At 40.2% G+C, this 20,316-nt stretch overlaps 1 protein-coding gene across 2 annotated transcripts in view; it reads left to right on the forward strand.

The window, feature by feature from the left end:
• Positions 1-258: 258 nt before the first annotated feature.
• The window catches only part of AKT1 (AKT serine/threonine kinase 1), a 100,114-nt gene continuing 80,056 nt past the window's right edge, over positions 259-20,316 (forward strand). The window contains exon 1 of one of the 2 annotated variants that reach the window (XM_087727113.1): positions 259-614. The gene's annotated coding sequence lies outside the window, so the exon portion shown is untranslated. The remainder of the gene's footprint in view (positions 615-20,316) is intronic. The other variant, XM_087727106.1, reaches the window with a different exon arrangement.

Consider the following 20,316-nt stretch of genomic DNA (forward strand, 5'->3'; position numbering starts at 1 on the left):
GGCAGCCTCCAAACGCCCAAGCAGCGCCGGCTGAACGGAGGAAGCAGAGAAAAAGGGGCGCGCTTGGTAAACTGGGAGGCGGGAGGAAAGTGGGCGAGGAGCTTCCTGAAGGATGTTTTGTGAGTCTGTTCGTTGGCGCGGGTGGCTGCCGTTTGTTATTATTTATTTTAAAAAATTGAATGGAAACAAGGAGAGGAGCATGCCGGGCGGTAGGACCCCGCGGGCGTTCCGGGGAAGAGACAGAGAGAGAGTGTGCGCGCGAGTGAGTCAAAGAAGGGAAAGGAAGGGAAGCTGGAGGAACTGGGAACGGCAGCAGCTACGCTCCAAGCCCACAACGCCCAGCTTGCCTCGTTTCTCTCTTTCAAAGGGAGCCTGGATAAGAGAGCAGGAGCCCGAGCCCGGGCGCCTCCGGCCGCTGGCAAACCTTCCTGGCCACCATTCATAACCGATGCAGGCGAAGCGCTCCATGGGCTGATTCCCTGGGAGACCAGCGGTCACCAGCAAGCAAGCAAGGCGGAGGCGCCTGCAACAGCTCGCCTAGGCCTCGGCTCCGGCCAGCGGCTTTCATTGCAACCCTTCCAGGCCATGTAAGTGAGCCGCCACGGCGTTCCCAGGTTAGAGATGGGGAGGAAGCAGCTATTTGGGGCCTGCTCTGCCTTTCGGCTGCCCTTGCTAGCTCATTGTCTGGAGCGCCCGGCCGGGCTGCGCTTGCACCTCTTTCTGCTCTCCCGCTGCGCCTGGTTAAGCTGTTAGTTTGGCAAATGGCTCGTAAAAAGTGACTCTCTCTCTCTCGTTTAGAGGCCTGGCCGGATTCAATTTCTTTATTCCTCTCCCCCCTGCTCTTCCCCCCCACCCTCTCCCCACCTTTTAGTGCATTGCAGTGGCGGCGGCGGCTTTCTGCAGATGCAGCTGGGCGCCAGGCTTTGGGAATGGTTTGCACCCGAAAAGGGAGGAAAAACGGCGAGGGGGTCTCTCTCTCTCTAGGTGGGTAGGTGCGAGAAGTCTTTTGCCCCCCCCCCTGCCCCACGCGCCCTGCTTGGGGGGTCCTCTCCGTTTGTTTTCTTTTCCATCTCCCGTTTTCGCCGGGACCGGGCAGTTGACTCGCGAGACAATTTTGACCCAAGTCGGAGTGAAGAGCGGAGCCGAGAGAATTTCCGTAGCGGGATCTGCCTTTGCAAGAGAATCGGATGCAAAGAATTGTCGCTCCGCTGGCTCCCCTCCCCTTTTCTCTGCGGTGTTTGTTTACCTCTGGCTTCCCCATTTGCTGGCCACAGCTGTTTGAGCAGGAAAGAGACAGGATCTCGCCTCGTCTTCCTTCTTTACTTCCTAGGTAGCGAGTCTCTCTGCCTGCGCAGCAGCGAGGAAGGAGGGAGCTTTAAGGGAGCATCCAATATTTCTTTTCCTGCCCCCCGCCATTCAACACTAGAAAACCCAACGGCTCTCCCTGCGTCACCCCCCTTGGGTTTGATTCGTTGGTCCCAGCTTGGTGAAGGACACGCGGCAGATTCACACGTTGTGTTTCTAAGATGCGTACCCAGACAACGTAAATGAAGCAAAGGCGTATGTTATGTTAGGTGGACGCATATTGGATTGCTGTAATGGTCCCCGTCTACTCAAGTGGAGGATGCTCATTTGCTTGCCAAAGCCTGTGGCCTTGTGTAACACCCCCCCCTTTAAAGTTAACTCTGGATAAAGTGAAATAACTAAGTATCCTTTGTCTTAGACATAGAGTGTTATGGAAAATTTTATTGTTTGAGCCATTTACTTTTTAAAAGAAAACAGAGTTTTTTTGCAAGCCAAATTCTTAGGTGAACTCTATATGTATGTATCTTGGACAGAACATTCATGGTTTTAATGTCTTGAAAATGCCCCGTTGAGTTGAACAGTATTCATGAAGTCATTCAGATTGTATACTCTGCGTTACAACATGTTCAGACTGTAAAGGTTCAATAAACATGAGGAGTAGCTGCACAAGAGGATAGTATTTGTATGGGAAATTAACCGTCTATTGTAGGCTAATGTTACTCACCTCTTCATATATATGCTTTTAACCACAGGCTATGCACTATGAACCTAAAGCAACCACCAATGAAAATGTTCAGGAGCTGGAATTTGAAATGGAGGTTAGCTGTTGATTGCAAATTTGAGTTTCTGCCATTTTTGGCACATGTGTATCTTTGTATAAATGGCAGATAGCACTATGAACCTATACAGAAATAGTCCAGCCATACAAATACATCCAGTTTTCTTGCTGTGAACAATATTAATAACTTAAAGATATGTTTTTGTGATGATAGAGATAACATCTGTCCAGGGAGCAACCTGTGGTTCCATTGACTGCTGGCAGAAGGGTAAAAGTAATGCCAAGAAAAACTGCTGCTTCTGCCTATGTCCCATTGGTGGTTCATAGATTGTGCTGAGCCATGGTTTGTTTAGCCTTAGTTTATTGCACACATCATAATTGGCTGGGTTCACACAGTATAATTCACCCAAGCCTAAACAATAGATGTGCAACTCCTGAAGGATATTGCCAGACTTTGCATGGCATGTCAAGAATTGCATCCAAACAGATGTGGGTCCCCTTTGGGGGGGGGAATGCAGGAATTTTAAAGCTTAATATTGATATCAGACGCATCTGCCACATTTAGAGCATCCATTTGCCCCTTAATGGTATTGAAAATCCTCCCCAAAAAGAAAACAAACATGGTTTGGATATCACCCTTTTTGCACTCCTGCCCTAAAGCAGGATATTTAAACAATGTGGCTGGGTTCATCATGTTATGAACCAAAGCCAAATAATCATATGATGTCCTATAATTTTGTGTGAACGTAGCCTGGTATTAAAACTAGATCAAGAAAATCAGGATTCTGGTTCTTTCTGGAGAGTTCTTTGTATGATACCAGTTATCATTCTTTCAGTTTCTTTTCTTCTTTTCAAAGTTTTACCTTTCTATCTGAGTACATGCTAGAAAGTAAACAGAGTAACTTTCAGGGAGGAAGAATTTCTATGTAAGGACAGAAACCAGTTGTAGTCAAATTTTGGTCTGTGTAATTCATTCACCTTTGTCTTTGCTGTGAATATACCTAAAGAATAAGTCTCCTTTTACCCTGTAGCATAAATTCTGGGTCTTTTTTTTTCCAAGGCTGTCCTGGTTAATTATCACCACTATATTTGTTTACAGGTAAATGAACTTCATAAGGTCTTTTGCTGTTACAACTGAACTATTGACTTTCTATTCATAGCCACAATATTTTCATTTAGTTATCTTGGACCTATGGAGTTACTAATGTTTTAAAACCTTTGTGCCAGAAATGATGGGTATTGAGGAAGATATTACCAGAGATAATATGTATTAGTGGAAGAAACACTGTATGAAATGAACATGTAAACCAAAATCAATCAAAATATTTCTAATTTACCTATATCAAATTTATATTCTGCTTTACTTCATAGAGTTCAAATAGTTTCCTTAACATAGTTTCCTTGTTTTTCATTTATTCTTGCAACAGTTCTTAGTGGTCAGTAGAGAAAAAGGTAAATTTTTGCCAAGGACAAAGTGAACCACAGGTTATCTGATAAATGAATCAAATCCACCTAGAGCAAAAAAAAACGCTGCATGGTACCATAAAAAGTTGGCACATACTTAAGATTTTGTGCTTGAACAACAAATGTGTAGTAACAACACAAGATAATGGACAAGATGCTTTTTTCCCCTTTCTTATGTGGAGAACTTGCTTTAAAAAAATACCATGCACTGACCCTTGACCTTCTCTTTTCTGTATTTTTAAGTTCAAGTGTAAGATGTCATGTCCAACAAAATGAATTGGTTGGATTCTAATGGAACATTTCTCTATGAAAGTCCCCTGCACAAAAGAGTGATTTATTTTACAACATGCATGGGAACTATTAGTAAACTGACAGGGGTTTACTTTTGTATTCCCCAAATGGGGGACTATATTAGGAAAGTCCCTGCACATTTCAAGCTTTTCCTGTGCATCAAACAAAGTTGCACATTGTATTCTTCTTTGGAAAGAATCTGTTCATTGATATAGCATAATAGCACATGTATTTGTGCTATTTGGTGTATTTGTAGAAGTATCAAGTTAAATTTCTTGCATCCCAGATAGAAAAATCTGAATAGGTGAATTAGAGTTGCTGGTGACCAGTATAACAAGTGATTAAGGAATAAGATTGGACAGGAAGGGTGACTTTAGACCAGTCTCTCCATTAGATGCTAAGCAACAAAAGTTCCTAGGTTCAATCTTGACAAATTTAGAGCAGGCTGGGAAGATGAAATCCTGCAAAGTTATGCCTGTGCACTCTTTGGTTGATGGACCAGTGGTCCAAATCTGAAGTTTGAGTTGCAGGATGGCACATTAGTTTCTGAAAAATTGTCCTGCATACAGTATCTGCAATGCCTCCAGGCGGTCATTGCAGCTCTGGCACAATGTTCTAAATGTTTATGTACAAGAAGTGTCTTTGCAGTGCTAGGTAGTTTACAAATTTCTAGAGGTGCAAGTTACTCTGCTTCTACGTAAGTGTGTGATAATATTTATAAAGTCAGAATATTCTATATGTTTCAGTCTATATTCCTGGGTCTAAAGCTGCTTGATTGATTCATTCATTCTGTAGGGCTTCCCATCTCACTTAAGTGGCATTGGACAGCTTACAACAGTCAGACCATTTTGCTTTGCTTACAAATGTTGACTTCATCATATCTGTTCCTCTGGTATGATCATGTCTAATCTAAAATACAGTATTTATTGTCAACTTGGTCTCATCTTCTTTTCTTTTCTTCCATCATTTCATGAAGAGTTATCCTAAAAAGTCTAACTTGCAGCGGGATGCAGTAAAAGCGTTAAAATTGTCATTCCCCAAAAAAAACAAAAACCCCAGATTTGTGTGCAACATAACATGCACATTTCTTTAAACAATCCTACTTGTGTTAAAATGGCACGAATACTTTTCCAGATGCAGAGATGGGGTGGGGGTGGGTATTTACACAGGACCATATTTAGAAACAATACTTGCAGTCTGAAAGGGCGAGTGCAAGATTGTGCCAGCTTCTGTTACCACAATTTTTGTAATAGGGATCTGTTTAAATGTCAAATATTAAATGCCACTGTATCAGTGGTTTTCAACCTGTGGGGGTCGAACGACCCTTTCACAGGGGTTGCCTAAGACCATCGGAAAACACATATTTTCAAAAAAAATATGGAAAACATAAAATAATTTTATGGTTGGGGGTCACCACAACATGAGGGAACTGTATTAAAGGGCCGCGGCATTAAGAAGGTTGAGACCCACTGCACTATAGCCAAATATTTCTAATTCAGGAACAGTTGTGTTTGCACCTTTCAGTTAGCTTGCTGTAGCCATATATGTGTCACTACAACATACAAACTGTTTTTCTGATATTCGCTTTGGATATGGTATTGATGGGGACCTCTGATTCTCTGTATTTTGATATATCCTTTAGTTGCTGATTTTAAATATGGGGTATAGCTTGGCAAAAAGGACAGTTGAATTCAAGATATGGGGTTTGTAGTTTTCATTATTTATCCTCCCCATTCTCTGTACCCTTAATAATTCACAGATCAGAGGTCAGCAGATTTGATTTAACTTACTAAAGGTTGTTGGCCCAGAAGCAGAAACAATGTTTGTTTATTGTATTTATATCTAGCTTGCTGAGGTTTTACATGGGAGTTTTTACCTTAGCAGTCAGGTGGGTAGGTTCCATTGAGAAAGAATAAACTCTAGACAAGTGGAGATTTAAACCACACTATCCTTGATTTACAGTACTCCATAACCATCTTATTCTACTGGTTTTCTGCACAATGATGATGACTGTGATGAATGTTGGCTGGAGGTTTATTTAGAGAAAGTAAATTTTTGTAAAGTATAGAAAGAGCGGCTGTACTAAAGACTGTAGCATGTAACCTTGTGTATGAAAGTTAATTGTCACCTATGTTTTTACCTATTTACAGTCCTGTTCACATTTTGAAGCATGAAAGGAAAGGCATGTTTACTTTTTGTAATGTTCTCTGCTAACCCAGAGGAAATTCTTCCTTACAACCTTGACTGTTTGGAAGCATTGTAGAAAAAAGATAATTTGGAACTTGTCATACTACTTGCTATATTTGTACATTTGGTGGGAGTGGAGGGTATGATTTTATGTGGGAATGGAGATGATGCCTAGGAATTGTATTAATTGACATATTTAATTGTTTGGATTTTATAGCTGAAGCAAATGTTAATACTCCAGTAATTTCAATTATGTTTGGTTTCTTGGAAGCCAGCTCCATGAGGCTCATGTGAGACACACAAGTGACAGCTACTATTCCAGTTAATTAATATTTATTCAGCCATGAAACTGTGCCCACTGTAGAGGGTGAAGGGAATGGTTGGTTGGGTGGTGGTATTCCTTTACTACCAGAATATTTCCTCCTGGAAGCCCCCTATTTATGTGTTAAATGAAGCTAGAAAAGCCAAATCTACTTTCACAGGCATGTGAAAGTGCAAGTGCATTTCCAGTTTCATTTTCTCATTTTCTTTGAAAGACTCTGATTGACCCAACAGAATATGTAACTGATGGGTCTGGCTGAGGAATAGTGCATGCAGAGGGATTCAAACTGAAAGATCATGTTTTGACCTGAATGATAAGTCACTGATGAAGGAGGAAATCCTCTTCCTGAGACTTTGCAAACAGACTGGCAATACTGAATCTCACTCTCTGCCTTTGGAACATGCACTGGGCATCTTCCACAATCAAATGTCTTTGATTATTCTAAAGAGGCTGAAGTAGTTGGCTTAGAATTGTCATGGAATCTTCTTCATGGAATAGTTTGAAATGAGGACCATATGATGGCCATCTTTGGGGGATAGTTTAATAGAGCAAAAGACTATTTGTTTGTAAATAAATAAAGCCACATTTGTATGGCTGCCACTACTGAAACCACTCTGAACAACGAATACATAAAAACAAAACAAAATCCCAATCTGTAACACAAAAAGGAGAAAATTAAGGTCCCTGAGAAAGAAATCTAATAACCAATAGACTTGCACCCATATCAGATTCCATTGACCCCAGTACCTGGAGGAATAGCAAGGTCTTCGTAGTCTTCAAAATATCAGCAGGGTTGGAATCATCTGTGCCTCAGAAGCAGAAAGCTGTTCAAAAGATAGGTGTTATGACAGAGAAGGAACACATCCTAGTTGCCCATCCTCTAAAGTGACATTGCTTCACTGATGGGACACAGAGCTTGCCCATTCTGTCCGATCTGATAGGATGGTAGAAACCATTGGGAAACATGGTTCCACAATTGGAGCACATGGCCTACAATATCCATTTCAACTCATAACCATCTATTCTTATTTAAGATGCATATTCCTACCTTGTTTTTTTATTTCTTTTGATGTGATTGCTGTTTTTGTGTGGGATTTTAAATTTTCCTATATTTTCATTCTGTAATTTTTCGTTCTGTAATTTCATTTTTCTGAAGAGCTATGCAAACTGAATTCATTGAAAAGTAACTAGTATAGTCGCCTTCCCTTGCAAATGACAGAAAAAGAGAAGAAGTCTTTGCATTTTAAGTGATTATTGATGGAGCATTTTGTGACAGTAGCCAGTTAGTTAATTTACAGGAGTGTCTTGTGAGCAGGGATTTCTTACCTCTTGTTTATGTGGAGGGCATTGAAACTCTTCTCCTGCCTATGTCCATGTTTACATGAGAAGCTTAATAAGACCACAGTTCACAAGCTGTACCTTACATTTGTTGTGATAACATTCAGGAAAAGGGGATCAACCATTGTGGCAGGGGCAGGTTTAAACAGCACCATTTTTAAACTTCCACCACCCAGCACATATCTATTTAGTTGAAAGATCAAGTAAAATAACTTGCAGAGAATTAACAATGGTACTACTACTTATTGATATCACATATTGTATGTAGAGGCTTGATTTGGCTTTTATTTTCAGTACAGTAAGCCATAAACATGATTTGCAAATTGTAGTGCCTGGATTCAAGTGGACTGCAAAACCTGTATACAATAAACCACATTATAGCATTCTTATTGAACTACAGCTTCCATCAATCTTCATTGTTAGCCATGCTACCTTAGGCATGCTAGGAATTGTAATATGTTTGGAAGGACACAGATAGATTACTGCTGTTTTAACATAATCTATGATTCTTCAAATTTTGCTCATCCTAAACAAAAAGGAAATCGGATTGAGTCAAGTAATTTTGAGAGCCCCAGATTTCTCCATTTCAAAAAATTATATGAACTATATATGAATTATATGAACAAATTTCCCCCAATTTTGTTGTGAAAATCTGATTGTTTTATAAAGAGAAATAGGTTATATAAATCAGTGATTGGTTTAATAGGTAACCATCCACGATAGCAGTACCTAATGATTGTGCTGATGTTGGATGAAACTCTCAGGATAAAAAATGTTTAATTCTTGACTAGCAGACTACAAGAGGATCCCATGACTGTAGACTAAATGGGGAAGTTGAAAAAATATATATATTGAAAGAAGGCAGTGAAAAATAATTTTTATATTGTTGCCAAGAAAATTAGCTGGACTGGTCTGTGTAGATATAGAAGTCAAGCTTAGCTTTAGGGCAGGGTTTACCAACATTGACAACTAGTCAACTATGCTGACTGGGAAATTCTGGGAGATGAAGTCCACACATCTTCAAGCTGCCAACTTTGGGAAACCCTGCTTTAGGGAGCTACTTTGTATTTTTTCCCCTTTAACACATGCTTAATAGATCCCTTTTCACTTGTAAAACAAAGTTTTAGTTTTATTATGTAGAAGGTGGGCAGAATTTGAGTGGGAAAAGGCTGCCATACAACCAAGGCTGGCTGTTTTTGTAGGTTTTGTGCTGTTTTAACTATGCACAGTAAATGGGAGCATTTGCCTTTGGGAGGCAAATCGCTTCCATTTCCACTCTTCTCATTCCTCCCCAAAAGGAAAAGCAAAAAATCAAGTACAGTCACTGAATTTTTGTGGTAGAATTTGGAACTGTGGGATGGGGATTGAGAGCTAGTTATGATTTATTCTTGATTTTACCAAAGAAAAGTGCTAAAAAAGGCATTTTGTGGACAGTTCCATGTGACCTATTGGTTGCCCCACTCATCCATAATTCAGATTTTCCCTCTCCTTTTTTCTGAGGATACTTTTCTAAACATTAGCTTGGGGGGGGGGGTTAAAGGGGGAAAAGGTTATAATGAAATCGTATTGTACTTTAAGAGTAGATTTCATGTGAATCTAAAGAAGACTAAAGCAAGTTTTTGTCACCTTAGTAAAGGTTTATGGTTCTAGAATAGAAATTTCTCTTCAAAAATGGCAGGATGAATACAAAAGTTATTCTTTATTACACAGAATTCATGTACCACCTCAGGCACAGACTTAAAAGAGTGAAAATATATAAAATGATACGCTTTCACATACAATTATGAATTAAGAGCACTGGATAAAAGGAATAGCAGGCAACAAGCCCAAGATGTAATCCCAGAACCTGATTCAAGAGGACTGTGTTCATCTTTTCCCTGAAAGACAATAGAAAAGGGCTCTTATGATTTGGGGGGGAGGGGGAGTCCAGTGGGGAATCCAAAATGCCAAAGTATTCATCCAACATCCATTGTCCAGCACCACCACCAACCAGATGGGAAAGTAAGAATCAGAAACACACCCTATCAAATTGAATAAAGAGAAACAAATTGTACTTGGAACAATCCAAAGATGACAAGGACCTTTAAGTCATGAAGGCCTTTATAGGTCAGATAACACTTTTACCTGTACTTAGAAACCTATTGGCAACTAGTGAAGCCCCACAGTGTAACTGTTATTCTGCTAAAATGCCTGTTGCCCAGCTGCAAATAGGTTGCTGCAATTTGAACCTTCTGTAACTTCCAAGCAGTCTTCAAAGGGAGCTTCATGAAGATCACACTGCAAGAGTCCAATGGTAAAGTGATAAGAACGTGAGTGATTATACCTCCAGGGTATCTCTTTAACAAAAGTTGCACCTGAGATACCAGTCAAAGTTGAGGAATGGTTCTGGCATCAGTCTCTACCTGCTGTTATTCAGAAACCTGAAGTCTAAGAGAACCTCCAATCACACACTTGCTCTTTCTAAAGACCAAAAGTGGGACTAACCTGGAACTAGAGAGATTTCTGGATAACAGCCATACAGTTTCATCCCTTCCAATCTCTAGCATCCATCAAACATTACATTAAGAACTTTGCTGCATCTCCTTCTCGGCTCAGGGAGGAGATGTCCTTCACCCTGAATTGATGGTGTTTCCTGGCACAGAGCATGACTGGCAGACTGAAATATGGTCTGCACCACAATCCTGTAATCTTTTATTTATATTTGTAATTTAATTATATTTCGCTTTCATGCATATTTTAAAAATTCATATTACCTTTGCAATCTCTTGTGAGGTATTTTGTAGAAAACTTTTTTTGGTCTTTCAGAATGAGGAACATGTTATAGGAACTCGATTTTGATTGAAAATGAAAGGTGTGCATTCTTATCATTTTGAGATACAACGTGTAGTACCTGAAACTGCAATTTTTGAAAAATAAAGCACCCCCAGTTCTGTTCACTTTAAATCTAGGCGAAAACAGGGAAATCCCAGCTATCTGCTTTGCATTGTAGCTCTTGGGTCATGCCTTTCCCCTAAGTGTTCTGCCTAGCCATATCATCCTGTGGTATTTCTGACTCAGCTTTGTGAATTAGCCAGTTCTGAGTTACAGTGAGGGTTTGATTTGCTGGGCTAACGGAACGGAGATGTGCCTGTTAATCTCAACTATCCATTAAATGCCTACGTACAGGTAGTCTTTGACTTACAACCATTCATTTAGGTCAGTGTTTCTCAACCTTGGCAACTTGAAGATGTCTGGACTTCAACTCCCAGAATTCCCCAGCCAGCATTCGCTGGCTGGGGAATTCTGGGAGTTGAAGTCTAGACATCTTCAAGTTGCCAAGGTTGAGAAACACTGATTTAGGTACTGTTCAAAGTTACGATGTCCCAGAAAAAAGTGTCTTGAGACTCTCTTTCATACTTGCGGCCTTTGCAGTTTTCCAAATGTCATGTGATTAAAATTCAGACTCTTAGCAATTGACCCATATTTATGATGGTTGCCATGCTCTGAGGTCATGCAATCACTTCTGACAAGCAAAGTAAATGGAGAAGTCAGTTTCACTTAACAGCCGTGTTACAAATAAACAACTGCAGTGAGTCACTTAACAACTGTGGCAAGAAAGATTGCAAAATGGGGCAAAAATCACTTAACTGTCTCATTTAGCGACAGAAATTTTGAGCTCAATTATGGTCATAAATGAAGGACTACCTGTAATTTTTTGGGGGAAAAAATATTGTTTGCTTAGAATCTTATGTGGATGTTGTAATCGTAAAATCAATGTAAACTTAATTTTCTCATCTAGACTATATGAAATGTAATGGGGTTGTCTGCTATTAGTGGCATTGTTGAAGAAAGCATACACTTTGCCTTTTACAGTATTGAAAAATTCTCTACAAGAGACTATCAGACTGTTTGTCTATCAGATGAAAGTAAAACGTAAGTGGATTCTGCAATAAGATAGTTATTGCAGATCTAGCAAGTCTAGGAAAATAGTTGAGAAAGAAAAAAAAAGCTTAAACATCATCAAGAAGTTGCAGAACTTAAAAAAGTTAATGCTAGAAACTGAATTGAAGTACTTTTCTATGGAGGAATGGATCAAAATACCTGTAGAACACTGAGAGACCGATTACCAATTACAAGAAATATTTGGTTGTACTGTACTTATTGCAAATAAAGATCAGTCTGTACAGCCATTTATTAAGGAAGTGATTACTTTTTTGCATTGGCATATCACACATTGAATTACTTTGTTTACGAAACAAATGCAGTTGGCACCAACCTCTGAAAGTGTTTGTTTACCCAAATTCCATTTCTATATCAATAGGACCCACATTGGAGCTCTGCTAACTTAAAGTGGCAGTCGCATTTAAAAATTCAGAAAATCCAAGTAGGCATGAATAATTTTTCACAGCACTGTCTAGATGTTGCAAGGAGGCTTAAAAAAATAAAAAATAGATTTGTCTCCAGCATACAACCGAATGCATCTTGCATAGGATGGATGGATGGATGGATTTATTGATTCTACCAACTAAGCCATTTACACCCCCAGTTTACAATACAATTACCTTGATCTAAAGCAGGGGTATCAAACTCAATTTCATTGAGGGCTGCATCAGGGCTGTAGTTGACCTGGGTGTGTGTGGCCGGCAGTGGGTGTGGTCAACTGGGTGGGCATGGCCATCTTTGACACCACTTACTGGTGTGGCTGACTGGGTGGTTGTGGCCGACTGGGTGGTCTGGCCAGCTTGACGCTGGTATGTTTCCTCTTTGCATTGGGTAGACCAGTCCGAAGCCACACTGGCTTAATGTTTCCTCTTTGCATTGAATAAACAACTTGCGTAGACTGGGCTGAAGTGACGTGGGCCAGCCCCTTACATTTTCCAGGGTGGCTCCATGGGCTGGATCTGACCATATCACTGGCTGGATCCAGCCTGTGGGCCTTGTGTTTGACACCCTTGATCTTAAGGGATTCTGACAATAGGTATTTTCTCATCAGAATTATATTGGATATAAGTGGCTTAAATATTATGATGAATGTATAAATAAATATATAATGTAACTTCATTAAGTCAAAAATGCTAGTGAATGTTTATTGTACTTTTATTAATCTACAAAGTGGCATATTTCTGGTACTGTATAAACTTTCACATCTTTGTACTTTGATTTACTTTTATCACGTGGCCAGTAGCTAAGAAAACAAAATATTGTCACCTTGAATGACCCGTGTCCACAACAGTTCTACGAATTATTTTCCAAATGAAGGTATTTGCATCCCATTTTTTAATTGGTTTAATTTTTATAATTTGTATAATCACTTATCAAGGAAAATTGTTTTCTTTATTTTTGATATATGATGACTGGGATGAAAACCTCTAGTAATTTAGGCCATTTTGGAAATACGTTGTGTGTTTTCTGGGGCAAACCTAAGTTTTGCATAGTTGCATATTAACAAACATGCTCCATTATAGCCTATTCAGAATAAATCATTGTTGATCACTAAGTTATGTTGCTTCTATAACATTGTTGCTCTGGCTCTGTTCCTTCTTGAATGTGAACTATTTTGACCCCTGCGTGTTATTTAATTTAGACCAAAGGTATTCTGGATTTGTTTTCTCTCTGTAGAGTTAAACTTTGTAGAATGGGGAAGATGAAGTGGTGCAATCCATTGCACATGTGTTCATACCTAAATGCCACTGAGTTCCATAGCATCTTTGCAAACCTGCATATAAGGTTGCTATCTCACATTCCTAAAAGTGGTGTTACCTTTTCCTTGGCTTTGCATTGTCGAGTGAATTCTGATACTGACACTTAAACGTAGAAATAAAAAGTGAGGCTTAACATTCAGGGAGTTTTCAATGTTGAAAAATCAATAAATGAAGTCATTTCTTAGCTATTATATTGTGAGAAGCTTGGGCAAATATCTCTGATTGATTCAAGAAATTATTGACCTTGGTCATGTAGCACATTAATCTTAGCTGTAGAAAAACAACAAAAAAGTCCCACTAAATTTCTGGCATTGAACAGGTAGTCCTCGTTCACAGTGGTAATTGAGACTGGAATTTCCATCACTACGTGATGCAGTTGCAAATCATGATGTCGTGTAACTATGGCACTTAGTGACAGGACTTCTGGCAGTTCCCCGTTACCATTATGAAATGAATCATCATGAATCGTTAAGTGAAGAGCTTATATGATTGAGACTTATGACTTTCTGCTAGCTTCATTCTGCCAGCCCATTGACTTTGCTTGTAGGGAAGCCAGCAGAGAAGGTTGCAAATTGCTGTCATGTGACCATAGGATATTGCATTGGATGGAAATCCAGGTTGGTTGCCAAGTACCTGTATTGTGACTGCGGGACGCACTGTGATGGCTGGAACTTCATGGACCAATCATTATTATTATTCATTGAGCTCCGCTGTTTGAGGATCATCATAGTTCCTTTAGAGATGAGAGCTGGGACTGCTAAAAAGTCGCATGTAGACCCCAAATTGCTTCTGGCTTATCATGTGAATCCAGTCCCCTTTTGATGTCGCTTTACAGTAAATCACGTCTAGCCATCGGTGAATTGGAATTTAGCCTTGGTGGAGGGCAATCAGCTTGTTTCATCATTTCTCTATTTCACTTCCATAGAAAAGCACCACATTGAAGAACAGAGATATTGGTGTCATTCCTTCCTTACCTTACTTGGTAGCAATTTGTATTGTTTTACTAGCTACTTATAGGGGATGCCATGGCTCAGTGATTAAAGATACTGGGCTTGTGAGTTGGAAAGCTGGGTTTGAGCACCATGCAACAGGGTGGACTCCCATTACTTGCCCCAGCTTCTGCCCATCTAGCACTTCGAAAGCATGAAAATTCAAGTAGATAAACAGGTACCACTTTGGTGGGAAGATAACAGGATTCCATGTGCCTTTGTCATACTGTCATGCTGGCCACATGGCCATGGAAATGTCTTCAAACAACTCTAGCTCCTTTGGCTAAGGGAAAAAGGAACATGAACACTGCCTATGAGTCGGGAGATGAGCACTGCCTCTTAGAGTCGGACACGACTGGACAAGGAAAACCTTTGCCTTTACCTTTATTAGCTATTTACCAGATTTACCAGGTTTCCAACAAGTTTAGGCTTATTTACAAGATTGTCCTCTTAACATGATTCACCTCTTCAAAGTTTCTTGCATTGTACTTGTATTTGATAATAGGCTAGTCCTTTCTGATTGGAGATGTGAAGCTTAGATGGTGCGTGGGTGTTTATTTGGGGACAAGGTGAGCAACTGTATTTTTGCATTATTTTGCATCTCAGAATTGTTGGAAAAACAGTGTCAGGGCATTTAGTGGTACAATTTGAAGACACTACATTGAAGCATCCCATAGCCCATGGTTTTGTGGATTTCTCCCCTAGTTTTTTGATGCCTCCAGGTCAACTGATTTAACTAATTGCAGAGTGGACTCGGTTGAAGGAAAAAAAGAAAAAGAAACAATATATTGGCTATATTCCCAAATATGAACTACAGGTAGTCCTTGACTACTATTTAAATTTATGACAGACTTCTACAAAAGCTACTGGTCACGTGATTGCACCTTAGGCAAATGGCAACGAGCTTCCATTTACAACTTTCTCAACATTCTCCTGCAATCACATCACTATAATTTGTGATATTTTTTACTTGCTTTCTAAGAACAGTTGCCCATTTGAAAGAATGAATTTGTTTAATAACAAATTTGATTTTCGTAACAACTGCATGATTCACTTTATGACTATTGTAAAAAAAAGGTTGTAAAAGCAACTCACAACTGCAACTTGCATCCAAAATTCTGAGCTCCACTGTGGTCACAAACTGAGAACTACCTGTACTGCCTGATACCGCAGTCATCCATTCAGAAGTACTGTGTGAGTCAGTGCAAGGCAGCTTTAGAAAACATTGAGTGGGAAAATGCTAAAACTGAGGATATGAAAGATACTTCAGCTTCAGCTACAATGCTGTGCTTGGAAGTGGGGATTTTCTCTCTTGATAATAGACTTTTGTTTCACTTCCTTGGTGAATTTGCATAGATTTACATTCAGTTTTGCTAACAAGCAACAGATAAGGCATTTCCTTAAAGGAAAAATAACTACAGTGAGAAGTTCGTTGCTAAGGTGCTAAGTTTTTGTTTTGTTCTGAGTGTTTTTCTTAATTAATAAATACCAGGAAAAGATAATGGCTTTCTCTGAAGTGCTGCTTTTGAACTCAGTAGATAGCAGCTTTTTTTTTTACTACAATAGAATAGTCCATATTAATGTTACTTTATTAACTATTGCTTCCAAAACAAAGAAGCTTTCTTGTTGAAATTTTCAGTATAGTTTGTTAGGAGTCAACAGCTTTTTCCTAGGCTGGATTCAGCTTCATTATTGTACGGTTAGCTCTCGCTTAAAGACCATTCATTCAGTGACTGTTCAATGTTATGACGGCATTGAATGAATGGCACCAATGACCAGTTCTTGAAATTATGGCCGTTTAGTGCCCTGGTGGTCTTGTGATCAAAATTTGGGCACTTGGCATCATGGCCTCATTTGCAATCATAGGAGGGGCTGCAACTTTCCCCCACTGCTTATGTATCCTCATCTTTTTGGCCGTTCTGCACTCTGCCACCCTGTGGTCCTGCACACTCCATCACCACAATCGCCCATAGCTGATCTTTGCCATCTTCTTCCTCCCACTATTGATGAGGCATGTCTGGCCTGGCCCTTCGCAAGGCTTTCTTCCTGGCTTCTCAAAGTCACCCAAGGCCTTAGGGAGAAGGTTTCACATGGCCAGCGGCTGCCTTACGAATGGCCAGTTGGACACACTTTGTCAGCAGGACAGAAAAGATGGTGAATTTGGGGTAGTGGAGCACAGGGTGTCTTGAATACCTACTAGTCCCCAACCCTGGCTGTCCTGACCCTTCACAGCATTCAGCAGCCACTTTTTAGAATAGAACAAAATTCTTAATTGGCCAAGTGTAATTGGACACACAAGGAATTTGTCTTCGGTGCATAAACTCTCGGTGTACATAAAAGATATAAGTGATAAATCATGATCATAATCATAAATACATTAATCATGAATCATAAGATACAACACTTAGTGATAGTCATAAGATACTAAATAAGCATTCAAATTCATACTAGGAAACTAATAAAAAAATATAAATCGTAAAGATACAAGCAACAAAGTTATAGTCATAAGTAGAAAAGGAGATAGTAATAGGAAGGATGAGAAGAATAATAGTAATACAGTCTTAGTTTGACAGTGTTTTGGGAAATAGTTGTTTAGCAGAGTGATGGCATGTGGGGGAAAAACTGTCCTTGTGCTTAGTTGTTCTGATGTGAAACGCTCTATAATGTCATTTTGAGGGAAGAAGTTGAAACAATTTATGTCCTGGCTGAAATTGCCATCACTCAGCAATGTAGTCATGGGTATCATAGTTTACAACCACATTGCTTAGTGATGGAAATTCCAATCCCAATTATTGTCATTAATGAGGATTTGTTGTGGAGCTTGTTATGATCATGGAAGTTATGATCCAATATATGGTGAAATTTTAAACTGAATTGATGGTAGAGCTTTTATCAGTGGGTCTCACTAACTTACAGGTAGTCATCAATTTACAACCATAATTGAGTGCACAATTATGGTCTTAAGTCATGGCATCCTGTGACCCCCCCAGACCTGGTTTTTTAAACATTTTTGCTGCACTTAATTGAACGCCATGATCATTAAGCAAATGCTGTGGTCATTAAGTGAATCAATTTTCTTCAATGATCAATTTTTTAGATGACAATTGGAAGTAAGCATTGGAGGCAAAAAGTGTCCCAAATCACAGTCATATGATCGTGAGACACTGCAAATGTCCATAAAGGTGAGTCAATTGCCAAGCATCCAAAATGTGTGGGTGACCATAGGCTGTGGGTAACCATTGTAACTTCAAAAAAGGGTGCTTTGTAGCTCTGGGGAGGTCTGTGTAACTTTGAATGATAAGTAATTGGTGATACGTTGAGGACTATCCATATATTAACCATACTGCTTTTTCAGTTTTTCTCATCATTGCTCCATTATCATCCTAAGATAAAGATGCCCACAAATTGAGCTCACCTTGTCTGTTTTTCTGTACAAGTAGTTTTCTTTATGAAGCATTAGGTTGCAGCCATGCACCATTTTTATTTTCCAGCAATGTCTGCAGACCCTGTAAAGTCGATAGCAAAGATTGATGGTACGTTTTGAAATATGCCAATTTCCTGTTGGATGTCAAAACTTTCTTCTGGGACAAGAAGACTGGCAGATGCACTTAGGTTCATGTTGATTGGTTCTGGAGGTTTTTTATTAATTCATAGTCCTCTTGTATTTGAACTGAGAAACAATAAATTCCAGCTTCAGAACAAACTGTCATACCAAACCATAGTCTGAAATGGATTTAAGGTTGAAACTTATTTTAAACCTGGTGTCTGATTTCCCATAACTCTGAAGACTTCCAGCAAAACACTGAGCAGTAAAGAAAGAAGAACAGGGCTGTATTTGTACACTTAAGGCTTATACATGTCTTGGCTTAATAACCTGAAATTGTAATTTGAACTGAGTGATGCCTACTTCATTTGGCACTGTGAACAGTAGTGGGTTGGTGGGTTGCTCTTACCGTCGCTACTGGTATGCAGATTGCAGTCCGTTCATGCACACGCCTAACATGAGCTGCGCATGCATGCACAATCCACCGCCCCCGCAACAACAAAAGCTTGTTGGGGCTCATGCAGGCACCGCACACTGTGCGTGGATGCACAGTGTGCCTTTTGGCATAAATACATCTGCGGGTGGGCCAAATGTGCAACCGTACCGGTACCCTCTTAGCTGTCCAGGCCACTACTGATATGGCCGTACCAATATGAACCAGCAGCAACCCACCACTGACTGTGATGGCTTTGCTTTTAAATCTTTTCCTCTGCTGCCTGATTAAGGCTGTGGTTGTCAGTTAATTGAGGTTGTCCCTTGTCCCCACCTATGTACAAAATAGGAAAATAAAACTCAGCTTTGAATTAGAGTTTTGAAACAGTCCCAACCTTCCATGATGCAGATAGTTCTCGACTTACATTCACAGTTGGGGCCTGAATCTTGGTCATTAAGACACCCATATTACTTTTTTGTTCAGTATATGCAATGCCAGCTCTCCCAATTGTGGACATTAAGCAATACTTGGGGGTGCCTCAGGGGCTACGGGCTCGCTGGTGGGCAGAAACCTTTACACCCCATACTGCTCGCCTCTAAGCTGACCTTGGTATTTCCTCCGGGGGGGGGTGGCTGTTTTCACTCTCCCCAGGCTTCAGGAAAGCCTCTGGAACTTGGGCAGGGTGAAAAACGGGTCCAACGGGACAACCAGCAGTTTGACACTTCCAGTTGGCCCATTGGACCTGTTTTATACCCTCCCCAGGCTCCAGAGGCTTTCTTGGAGCCTGGGGAGGGCAGAAAAAGTCTCCCCTGGCCCTTTGGAAGGCTGAAAATGAACTGGCCAGCACACGCATGTGCGCTGGAGCTGATGGCTCGTGTGCCAGCAGATATGGCTCTGCATGCCACAGGTTCGCTATCACGTCTATACACCACAGTGGCTGGGCTCCCATGTTGCATTGAACTGGGAACAAAGAAATCCCTTGGACTAAGTGGTTGAATCTTATCTTTCTTTTATGTTCCACAGAATCTCCAATATTTATTTACGTGTTTTCAAGAATTTATCTGATTGCAAGGATGGAGCAAATATGTGCATCCTGTGGCTGGGCTCTGTTTTTGTTTTGCAAAGTAAAACAAAATAAGGCTAGGGTGCCCAAGTGACTTAGGTTGTGATACAGAAAGCTCCCAGATCTAGGTTTTACACACAGATGTTTTCAGTGTTGAGATACGAGTCAGTATCTAAAGTGCCAAAACAGCTAAGAAATGAGTGATAACAGAACGTTTAAGTAAACTAAAATATAAATACTAGTATTTATATGTAACACTGAGAAAATCTTCATTTCAACAATTCTCCATAGTTCAAGATCTTATTGAGATTGATTTCTTTCTGTGCAGATGATTTAGCATCTTTACTACTGAAATCATTTCCACATTTGCTGATCCTGTGAATATGTGGGATCCTTAAATACAAATCCCTGCATTTGCTGATTCTTTTCCTTCTGGTTGTGTGTTTTGCATGTGTTTCAGGCAAAATAAATCATCATATACCATATTTTTTTGATTATAAGACACTTTTTTCCCTCCTAAAAGTGGCTGAAAATTTGGGTGCGTGTTATACTCCGAACGTAGCCCCACCCACGCGCATGCTCCTTCCCTTCAGCCTTGGCTCGTCTTCTTCCTGGCTGCAGAGATTGCCACCGACAATGGTTTGTGTTTTGGGGCTCCGCACATTGCGTTTTCAGCCTCCAAATGCTCGATGGGTGGTGCCCAAAATGGTTACCTGGAACAGGGGTAAGAGAAGGGGTAAGCTTCTCTTACCCCTTCCCCGCTTTGCCTGCTTTAAATACTGGAGCTCCCTCTGAGGATCAGCTGTGCTTTTGAAGCTATTTTTCAAACCAAACATGAGCTAAGAGATCTTCCATGCTTTGCCTGCTTTTCTAATTGCTGCTCTCTCCAACAATCAGATGTGCTTTAGAAGCACAGCACAC

This window comes from Thamnophis sirtalis, unplaced genomic scaffold, assembly GCF_051295495.1.
Source record: "Thamnophis sirtalis isolate CommonGarterSnake01/CBP01778 unplaced genomic scaffold, rThaSir2_p1.2 scaffold_1, whole genome shotgun sequence".
Classification (NCBI taxonomy): domain Eukaryota; kingdom Metazoa; phylum Chordata; class Lepidosauria; order Squamata; family Natricidae; genus Thamnophis; species Thamnophis sirtalis.